This window comes from Pelobates fuscus, chromosome 9 (genome assembly GCF_036172605.1).
Source record: "Pelobates fuscus isolate aPelFus1 chromosome 9, aPelFus1.pri, whole genome shotgun sequence".
NCBI lineage: Eukaryota > Metazoa > Chordata > Amphibia > Anura > Pelobatidae > Pelobates > Pelobates fuscus.
In genome coordinates, this window is record NC_086325.1 from 7500455 (window position 1) to 7512377 (window position 11923).

Consider the following 11923-nt stretch of genomic DNA (forward strand, 5'->3'; position numbering starts at 1 on the left):
TATAGTGTCCCTTTAAGGGGTTAATCAGCTGACTGAGCAAAGCAATGACATGTAGTTATGTTCGCAGTTGTCACTCTATTTCACCACAAGATGTCAGTATGACTGTTTTAGGTCCATGTTGTTACTGTACATTTTTATATAGAGATTTCCTAGGAAATGCATATTTTTACATTGTTTGATATGATTTTTTAGCTAGATTTAGGTTTTATTATTCATCTGAAATTGGTAAGATTCTATTTTAAAGAATAGCTAATTTTATATGAAAGTTCATCTTTGCTTATTTAGTCAATTTCTCGATGTAATGTTTATCCCAATGTATGTTTGTACCAGGCTGTGGGATGTAGTAATGCTCTAACATGCTAATTCCAATTCAACCCCAAATTATTGGATTACTGCAGTAGGGTGAAATAACAGAATTTTAACAAGATTTAACCCCATTTATCAAATCTAAAGAATTGTTATTAAGGTATGTATCACTATTTCAAGGAACAATGTAGTCTTAGGATAAAAGCCTCTATTTTCACCCGCTCTGCGTCCGGTAATGTCATCATGGAAGCTGGGTTCGTGATACCTATCCAATCATCTTCTTATAGAAATAGATTCAATTTAGTGTCTTCCTTTGAGCTGCATTTGATCACGTTACATTACAGGTTATCAGTCTTCTTGCAGAGAAAGTGCCTTTAGTGGGTGTCTGTGTAACAGATACTAGATGTGTTTAATGTAAATATTGTAGTTACTACAAAACGGCAGTGTTTTACATTGAAGGGTTAAAGCTATAGAGCCACTCCATTCAGACCACCTCATTGAGATTAAATGGTCTGGGTGCATTTACTCTTCCCCTAACTAGAGACCGCTTTTGCAGTTTCTGTGATGGACCACTAGGGGGACAATACAGTTTTGAATGCAGTCCTAATTCTGGGATAACATTTTCTCTCAGCTTGTTGTACAGCAGGGGTGGGTGAAGGGATTTACCTGACAGATGGCACTGTCAATTCTCTAGAAGTTTAATGAAACATTAAGAGACCTAGAGATTGTATTAACCCTATTTTTCTTTATTTTTCTTCATGCAGTGTTGTTTTTCCTTTTGTTTTGTATCAACGATTTAGTACTTGAGATCACTATACGGTTCCTTTAAGTCACATGGTGTTTCAGATTGTCCTCTCTTTATGCTGAAACAGGCAGAGTTTGGAGCAATGACGAGATCAGAACATCACTGATTTACCCAATAAAGCAGATTTCTACTGTCGCTATGCAGGCATGTTTATGGACAAATCTAGACTTAACCATTTCTCAGGAACAGCATTGTTTGTTGTCCAGGAAAAGTAGGGGTTTTGGTGCTTAGTGAATCCCTTTAAGTGCTGGAACTGCAAATTTCAGTAGACGTCTGAAATACAACTCAACTCCTATTAACTGTCCCTGGATGAGGGTTAGTAAGTTTCATTTAATATGAGCCCCAGGCTTTCAGCAAACCTCCTGGTTTGGGAAGAACTCACTGCAGACACGGCAAATCCTGGGGGGTTCAGCAACCTAAGTAACGTCAAAAGTGAGTTTTAAATTATACCTAGTTATTCTACAAACATGAGCGCAGATGTAACCTACAATGTCCCTTTAATCCAATTTATTTCTACTTAAAATTCTGACTAAAAGGTGAAGAAAGAGAAGCTGTGCTTATAGGTGACTTCAAGATTATTTTTTTTTAAACCAGCCATTTTGGCCTGAATTTTGGATTTTTCAGTTCACAGGAAATCACTAATCCTTCAAACAATAATGTGACTAATAAACTTTCTAAAATTCCTGTAAATTATCTTTAAACTATAACAGGCTAATACTTTGTCCTTGTGATTTATCACCAGAAAGTTGAGTGTTTATTTTCTGTGATATAATCTTTATGTTCCCCAGTGAAGGTCCCTCCACTTGTGCCTTAATTAGAGCATGTTTACACTTGTATGACAGCATCTCATTCCAGAGACAGCGTTATAGAACAACCCTTTAATTCAGTCTTATCAATGTGTTTCACAATCTTTAATCCAGCAACTGCACACTATATAGTGTACAAACAGAACAAGCCCTGCTTCTATCTATCTATGGATTTATATAGTGTACAAACAGAACAAGCCCTGCTTCTATCTATCTATGGATTTATATAGTGTATAAACAGAGCGAGCCCTGCTTCTATCTATCTATGGATTTATATAGTGTACAAACAGAACAAGCCCTGCTTCTATCTATCTATGGATTTATATAGTGTACAAACAGAACAAGCCCTGCTTCTATCTATCTATGGATTTATATAGTGTATAAACAGAGCGAGTCCTGCTTCTATCTATGGATTTATATAGTGTATAAACAGAACAAGCCCTGCTTCTATCTAACTATGGATTTATATAGTGTATAAACAGAGCGAGCCCTGCTTCTATCTATGAATTTATATAGTGTACAAACAGAGCGAGTCCTGCTTCTATCTATGGATTTATATAGTGTATAAACAGAGCGAGCCCTGCTTCTATCTATCTACGGATTTATATAGTGTACAAACAGAACAAGCCCTGCTTCTATCTATCTACGGATTTATATAGTGTATAAACAGAGCGAGCCCTGCTTCTATCTATGGATTTATATAGTGTACAAACAGAACAAGCCCTGCTTCTATCTATCTATGGATTTATATAGTGTATAAACAGAACAAGCCCTGCTTCTATCAATCTATGGATTTATATAGTGTATAAACAGAGCGAGCCCTGCTTCTATCTATCTATGGATTTATATAGTGTACAAACAGAACAAGCCCTGCTTCTATCTATCTATGGATTTATATAGTGTATAAACAGAGCGAGCCCTGCTTCTATCTATCTATGGATTTATATAGTGTATAAACAGAGCGAGCCCTGCTTCTATCTATGGATTTATATAGTGTATAAACAGAGCGAGTCCTGCTTCTATCTATCTATGGATTTATATAGTGTATAAACAGAGCGAGCCCGGCTTCTATTTATCTATGGATTTATATAGTGTATAAACAGAGCGAGCCCTGCTTCTATCTATGGATTTATATAGTGTATAAACAGAGCGAGCCCTGCTTCTATCTAGCTATGGATTTATATAGTGTATAAACAGAGCGAGCCCTGCTTCTATCTATCTATGGATTTATATAGTGTATAAACAGAGCGAGCCCTGCTTCTATCTATGGATTTATATAGCGTATAAACAGAGCGAGCCCTGTATCTATCTATAGATTTATATAGTGTATAAACAGAGCAAGCCCTGCTTCTATCTAGCTATGGATTTATATAGTGTATAAACAGAGCGAGCCCTGCTTCTATCTATCTATGGATTTATATAGTGTATAAACAGAGCGAGCCCTGCTTCTATCTATGGATTTATATAGTGTATAAACAGAGCGAGTCCTGCTTCTATCTATCTATGGATTTATATAGTGTATAAACAGAGCGAGCCCTGCTTCTATCTATCTATGGATTTATATAGTGTACAAACAGAACAAGCCCTGCTTCTATCTATCTATGGATTTATATAGTGTATAAACAGAGCGAGCCCTGCTTCTATCTATCTATGGATTTATATAGTGTATAAACAGAGCGAGCCCTGCTTCTATCTATCTATGGATTTATATAGTGTATAAACAGAGCGAGCCCTGCTTCTATCTATCTATGGATTTATATAGTGTATAAACAGAGCGAGCCCTGCTTCTATCTATGGATTTATATAGTGTATAAACAGAGTGAGCCCTGCTTCTATCTATCTATGGATTTATATAGTGTATAAACACAGCGAGCCCTGCTTCTATCTATCTATGGATTTATATAGTGTATAAACAGAGCGAGCCCTGCTTCTATCTATCTATGGATTTATATAGTGTACAAACAGAACAAGCCCTGCTTCTATCTATCTATGGATTTATATAGTGTATAAACAGAACGAGCCCTGCTTCTATCTATCTATGGATTTATATAGTGTATAAACAGAGCGAGCCCTGCTTCTATCTATCTATGGATTTATATAGTGTACAAACAGAACAAGCCCTGCTTCTATCTATCTATGGATTTATATAGTGTATAAACAGAGCGAGCCCTGCTTCTATCTATGGATTTATATAGTGTATAAACAGAGCGAGCCCTGCTTCTATCTATCTATGGATTTATATAGCGTATAAACAGAGCGAGCCCTGCTTCTATCTATCTATAGATTTATATAGTGTATAAACAGAGCGAGCCCTGCTTCTATCTATCTATGGATTTATATAGTGTATAAACAGAGCGAGCCCGGCTTCTATCTATCTATGGATTTATATAGTGTATAAACAGAACAAGCCCTGCTTCTATCTATGGATTTATATAGTGTATAAACAGAGCGAGCCCTGCTTCTATCTATCTATGGATTAATATAGTGTATAAACAGAGTGAGCCCTGCTTCTATCTATCTATGGATTTATATAGTGTATAAACAGAGCGAGCCCTGCTAATATCTATCTATGGATTTATATAGTGTATAAACAGAGCGAGCCCTGCTAATATCTATCTATGGATTTATATAGTGTATAAACAGAGCGAGCCCTGCTTCTATCTATCTATGGATTTATATAGTGTATAAACAGAGCGAGCCCTGCTTCTATCTATGGATTTATATAGTGTATAAACAGAGCGAGTCCTGCTTCTATCTATGGATTTATATAGTGTATAAACAGAGCGAGCCCTGCTTCTATCTATGGATTTATATAGTGTATAAACAGAGCGAGCCCTGCTTCTATCTATCTATGGATTTATATAGTGTATAAACAGAGCGAGTCCTGCTTCTATCTATCTATGGATTTATATAGTGTATAAACAGAGCGAGCCCTGCTAATATCTATCTATGGATTTATATAGTGTATAAACAGAGCGAGCCCTGCTTCTATCTATGGATTTATATAGTGTATAAACAGAGCGAGCCCTGCTTCTATCTATCTATCTATGGATTTATATAGTGTATAAACAGAGCGAGCCCTGCTAATATCTATCTATGGATTTATATAGTGTATAAACAGAGCGAGCCCTGCTTCTATCTATCTATGGATTTATATAGTGTATAAACAGAGCGAGCCCTGCTAATATCTATCTATGGATTTATATAGTGTATAAACAGAGCGAGCCCTGCTTCTATCTATGGATTTATATAGTGTATAAACAGAGCGAGCCCTGCTTCTATCTATCTATGGATTTATATAGTGTATAAACAGAGCAAGCCCTGCTTCTATCTATCTATGGATTTATATAGTGTATAAACAGAGCGAGCCCTGCTTCTATCTATGGATTTATATAGTGTATAAACAGAGCGAGCCCTGCTTCTATCTATCTATGGATTTATATAGTGTATAAACAGAGCGAGCCCTGCTTCTATCTATCTATGGATTTATATAGTGTATAAACAGAGCGAGCCCTGCTTCTATCTATGAATTTATATAGTGTACAAACAGAGCGAGTCCTGCTTCTATCTATCTATGGATTTATATAGTGTATAAACAGAGCGAGCCCTGCTTCTATCTATCTATGGATTTATATAGTGTATAAACAGAGCGAGCCCTGCTTCTATCTATCTATGGATTTATATAGTGTATAAACAGAGCAAGCCCTGCTTCTATCTATGGATTTATATAGTGTATAAACAGAGCGAGTCCTGCTTCTATCTATCTATGGATTTATATAGTGTATAAACAGAGCGAGCCCTGCTTCTATCTATCTATGGATTTATATAGTGTATAAACAGAGCGAGCCCTGCTTCTATCTATCTATGGATTTATATAGTGTATAAACAGAGCGAGCCCTGCTTCTATCTATGGATTTATATAGTGTATAAACAGAGCAAGCCCTGCTTCTATCTATGGATTTATATAGTGTATAAACAGAGCGAGCCCTGCTTCTATCTATGGATTTATATAGTGTATAAACAGAGCGAGCCCTGCTTCTATCTATCTATGGATTTATATAGGTATAAACAGAGCGAGCCCTGCTTCTATCTATGGATTTATATAGTGTATAAACAGAGCGAGCCCTGCTTCTATCTATGGCTATTATGTCACTAATGTCTATAAATACACATTTTTGTTTCTTGACTGTCACATGGGATCATGTGTTAAATCAGCCGATTAAATTGGTGTCTCAGTACTTTCTGTTGTGATAACTATGCCCCAATAGTTAACTTTTACAGATACAAGCAGAGCCAATCCGTAGCATGAGGGTGAGAATAAAAGCGTGATAAGGGCATGTTCCACCTATTGTACAGCGCTGCTGAATTTGTTGGCGATTTATAAAATTAATATATTTTACATACATCTTCATACTGATGGGGAAAGAATAAAAGAAGAGAATTCTATCCGTCATTTGTTCCTCATTTTAATTCGTTTGAGAGAATGTGAGGGCCAGATTGCAAGTTCGACTACTTTGGGCATTAAGTTTGAATTTAAATTTACTCTGAATTTCCAGCAATTCTCACGGTAGTGAATAGCACTGAATGTGGACGTTGCAGCAGCATTTCCACTCTCTCCTTGTTACGTGCGGAATTCCTCAAGGTTACATTTTTGCACCTCTTCCCCGTTTAATAATTTACCTCTTTACAACTTTTGACACTTCGGCTGTGCTAGATAGGAAGATAGCACCCTATCTCCCAAGTGTTCCTAGGTAGGAACTGAACACAATACTCTAGGTGAGATCTTACCGGGGATCTATAAAGTACTATCACTACCTCTCTGTGTCCTCCTGGGATCTGCTCTATAGAACTGAACACAATACTCTAGGTGAGATCTTACCAGGGATCTATAAAGTACTATCACTACCTCTCTATGTCCTCCTGGGATCTGCTCTATAGAACTGAACACAATACTCTAGGTGAGATCTTACCGGGGATCTATAAAGTGCTATCACTACCTCTCTATGTCCTCCTGGGATCTGCTCTATAGAACTGAACACAATACTCTCGGTGAGATCTTACCGGGATCTATAAAGTACTATCACTACCTCTCTATGTCCTCCTGGGATCTGCTCTATAGAACTGAACACAATACTCTAGGTGAGATCTTACCGGGGATCTATAAAGTACTATCACTACCTCTCTATGTCCTCCTGGGATCTGCTCTATAGAACTGAACACAATACTCTAGGTGAGATCTTACCGGGGATCTATAAAGTTCTATCACTACCTCTCTATGTCCTCCTGGGATCTGCTCTATAGACCTGAACACAATACTCTAGGTGAGATCTTACCGGGGATCTATAAAGTACTATCACTATCTCTCTATGTCCTCCTGGGATCTGCTCTATAGAACTGAACACAATACTCTAGGTGAGATCTTACCAGGGATCTATAAAGTACTATCACTACCTCTCTATGTCCTCCTGGGATCTGCTCTATAGAACTGAACACAATACTCTAGGTGAGATCTTACCAGGGATCTATAAAGTACTATCACTACCTCTCTATGTCCTCCTGGGATCTGCTCTATAGAACTGAACACAATACTCTAGGTGAGATCTTACTGGGGATCTATAAAGTGCTATCACTACCTCTCTATATCCTCCTGGGATCTGCTCTATAGAACTGAACACAATACTCTAGGTGAGATCTTACCGGGGATCTATCAAGTTCTATCACTACCTCTCTATGTCCTCCTGGGATCTGCTCTATAGAACTGAACACAATACTCTAGGTGAGATCTTACCAGGGATCTATAAAGTACTATCACTACCTCTCTATATCCTCCTGGGATCTGCTCTATAGAACTGAACACAATACTCTAGGTGAGATCTTACCAGGGATCTATAAAGTGCTATCACTACCTCTCTATATCCTCCTGGGATCTGCTCTATAGAACTGAACACAATACTCTAGGTGAGATCTTACCAGGGATCTATAAAGTACTATCACTACCTCTCTATGTCCTCCTGGGATCTGCTCTATAGAACTGAACACAATACTCTAGGTGAGATCTTACCGGGGATCTATAAAGTGCTATCACTACCTCTCTATGTCCTCCTGGGATCTGCTCTATAGAACTGAACACAATACTCTCGGTGAGATCTTACCGGGATCTATAAAGTACTATCACTACCTCTCTATGTCCTCCTGGGATCTGCTCTATAGAACTGAACACAATACTCTAGGTGAGATCTTACCGGGGATCTATAAAGTACTATCACTACCTCTCTATGTCCTCCTGGGATCTGCTCTATAGAACTGAACACAATACTCTAGGTGAGATCTTACCGGGGATCTATAAAGTTCTATCACTACCTCTCTATGTCCTCCTGGGATCTGCTCTATAGACCTGAACACAATACTCTAGGTGAGATCTTACCGGGGATCTATAAAGTACTATCACTATCTCTCTATGTCCTCCTGGGATCTGCTCTATAGAACTGAACACAATACTCTAGGTGAGATCTTACCAGGGATCTATAAAGTACTATCACTACCTCTCTATGTCCTCCTGGGATCTGCTCTATAGAACTGAACACAATACTCTAGGTGAGATCTTACCAGGGATCTATAAAGTACTATCACTACCTCTCTATGTCCTCCTGGGATCTGCTCTATAGAACTGAACACAATACTCTAGGTGAGATCTTACTGGGGATCTATAAAGTGCTATCACTACCTCTCTATATCCTCCTGGGATCTGCTCTATAGAACTGAACACAATACTCTAGGTGAGATCTTACCGGGGATCTATAAAGTTCTATCACTACCTCTCTATGTCCTCCTGGGATCTGCTCTATAGAACTGAACACAATACTCTAGGTGAGATCTTACCAGGGATCTATAAAGTACTATCACTACCTCTCTATATCCTCCTGGGATCTGCTCTATAGAATTGAACACAATACTCTAGGTGAGATCTTACCAGGGATCTATAAAGTGCTATCACTACCTCTCTATATCCTCCTGGGATCTGCTCTATAGAACTGAACACAATACTCTAGGTGAGATCTTACCGGGGATCTATAAAGTTCTATCACTACCTCTCTATGTCCTCCTGGGATCTGCTCTATAGAACTGAACACAATACTCTAGGTGAGATCTTACCAGGGATCTATAAAGTACTATCACTACCTCTCTATGTCCTCCTGGGATCTGCTCTATAGAACTGAACACAATACTCTAGGTGAGATCTTACCAGGGATCTATAAAGTACTATCACTACCTCTCTATGTCCTCCTGGGATCTGCTCTATAGAACTGAACACAATACTCTAGGTGAGATCTTACCGGGGATCTATAAAGTGCTATCACTACCTCTCTATGTCCTCCTGGGATCTGCTCTATAGAACTGAACACAATACTCTCGGTGAGATCTTACCGGGATCTATAAAGTACTATCACTACCTCTCTATGTCCTCCTGGGATCTGCTCTATAGAACTGAACACAATACTCTAGGTGAGATCTTACCGGGGATCTATAAAGTACTATCACTACCTCTCTATGTCCTCCTGGGATCTGCTCTATAGAACTGAACACAATACTCTAGGTGAGATCTTACCGGGGATCTATAAAGTTCTATCACTACCTCTCTATGTCCTCCTGGGATCTGCTCTATAGACCTGAACACAATACTCTAGGTGAGATCTTACCGGGGATCTATAAAGTACTATCACTATCTCTCTATGTCCTCCTGGGATCTGCTCTATAGAACTGAACACAATACTCTAGGTGAGATCTTACCAGGGATCTATAAAGTACTATCACTACCTCTCTATGTCCTCCTGGGATCTGCTCTATAGAACTGAACACAATACTCTAGGTGAGATCTTACCAGGGATCTATAAAGTACTATCACAACCTCTGTATGTCCTCCTGGGATCTGCTCTATAGAACTGAACACAATACTCTAGGTGAGATCTTACTGGGGATCTATAAAGTGCTATCACTACCTCTCTATATCCTCCTGGGATCTGCTCTATAGAACTGAACACAATACTCTAGGTGAGATATTACCGGGGATCTATAAAGTGCTATCACTACCTCTCTATGTCCTCCTGGGATCTGCTCTATAGAACTGAACACAATACTCTAGGTGAGATCTTACCGGGGATCTATAAAGTGCTATCACTACCTCTCTATGTCCTCCTGGGATCTGCTCTATAGAACTGAACACTATACTCTAGGTGAGATCTTACCGGGGATCTATAAAGTACTATCACTACCTCTCTATGTCCTCCTGGGATCTGCTCTATAGAACTGAACACAATACTCTAGGTGAGATATTACCGGGGATCTATAAAGTACTATCACTACCTCTCTATGTCCTCCTGGGATCTGCTCTATAGAACTGAACACAATACTCTAGGTGAGATCTTACCGGGGATCTATAAAGTGCTATCACTACCTCTCTATGTCCTCCTGGGATCTGCTCTATAGAACTGAACACTATACTCTAGGTGAGATCTTACCGGGGATCTATAAAGTACTATCACTACCTCTCTATGTCCTCCTGGGATCTGCTCTATAGAACTGAACACAATACTCTAGGTGAGATATTACCGGGGATCTATAAAGTACTATCACTACCTCTCTATGTCCTCCTGGGATCTGCTCTATAGAACTGAACACAATACTCTAGGTGAGATCTTACCAACAAATTACAACTGTGTTTCCTAAAGAGAAATACAGTTTAAATTCTATTTTAATTTGCATTGACTCAACTTTCAAACTTCTTTTCCCGATCATGTGGCAAAGAGCTCAGTGAAGTCTAGATACATTAAATGTTGGGGGTTGTGCAAAGAGCTTTAATTTTTACTACGTTGAAGATTGTATTTGGCTAATTCCCCACTTCCCTATGTGTCTGCAGGTGCTGGAATGAAAGGTATGTGTATAAATCTGCTGGGGTCAACGCTGCACAATGAAAGGTTAAACCACATTTTAATGTACGCAAAACCTGACCTTCAATAAAGAAATATCTGCACAATCTCTTCAAATTATTTATTAAATAACAGCTAATATTATGCAGTGAACATGCTTTATCAGAGCCCCTACACCTTGAACCCCAATTAAATAAAACAGAGAAACGGCACAGGGTTAATATTACAAAATTATCCCCATACAGGAGCAGCGACATGTTTAATGGGTTAAAGAGACAGTCCCATGTAGGAACAACGTGACCTAATGACAGTGACATGTTTAATGGGTTAAAGGGACAGTCCCATGTGGGAGCAAAGTGACCTAATGACAGCGACATGTTTAATGGGTTAAAGGGACAGTCCCATGTAGGAGCAAAGTGACCTAATGACAGCGACATGTTTAATGGGTTAAAGGGACAGTCCCATGTAGGAGCACAGTGACCTAATGACAGTGACATGTTTAATGGGTTAAAGGGACAGTCCCATGTAGGAACAAAGTGACCTAATGACAGCGACATGTTTAATGGGTTAAAGGGACAGTCCCATGTAGGAGCAAAGTGACCTAATGACAGCGACATGTTTAATGGGTTAAAGGGACAGTCCCATGTAGGAGCAGTGACCTAATGACAGTGACATGTTTAATGGGTTAAAGGGACAGTCCCATGTAGGAGCAAAGTGACCTAATGACAGCGACATGTTTAATGGGTTAAAGGAACAGTCCCATGTAGGAGCACAGTGTCCTAATGACAGCGACATGTTTAATGGGTTAAAGGGACAGTCCCATGTAGGAGCAAAGTGACCTAATGACAGTGACATGTTTAATGGGTTAAAGGGACAGTCCCATGTAGGAGCAAAGTGTCCTAATGACAGTGACATGTTTAATGGGTTAAAGGGACAGTCCCATGTAGGAGCAAAGTGACCTAATGACAGTGACATGTTTAATGGGTTAAAGGGACAGTCCCATGTAGGAACAAAGTGACCTAATAAAAGCGACATGTTTAATGGGTTAAAGGGACAGTCCCATGTAGGAACAAAGTGACCTA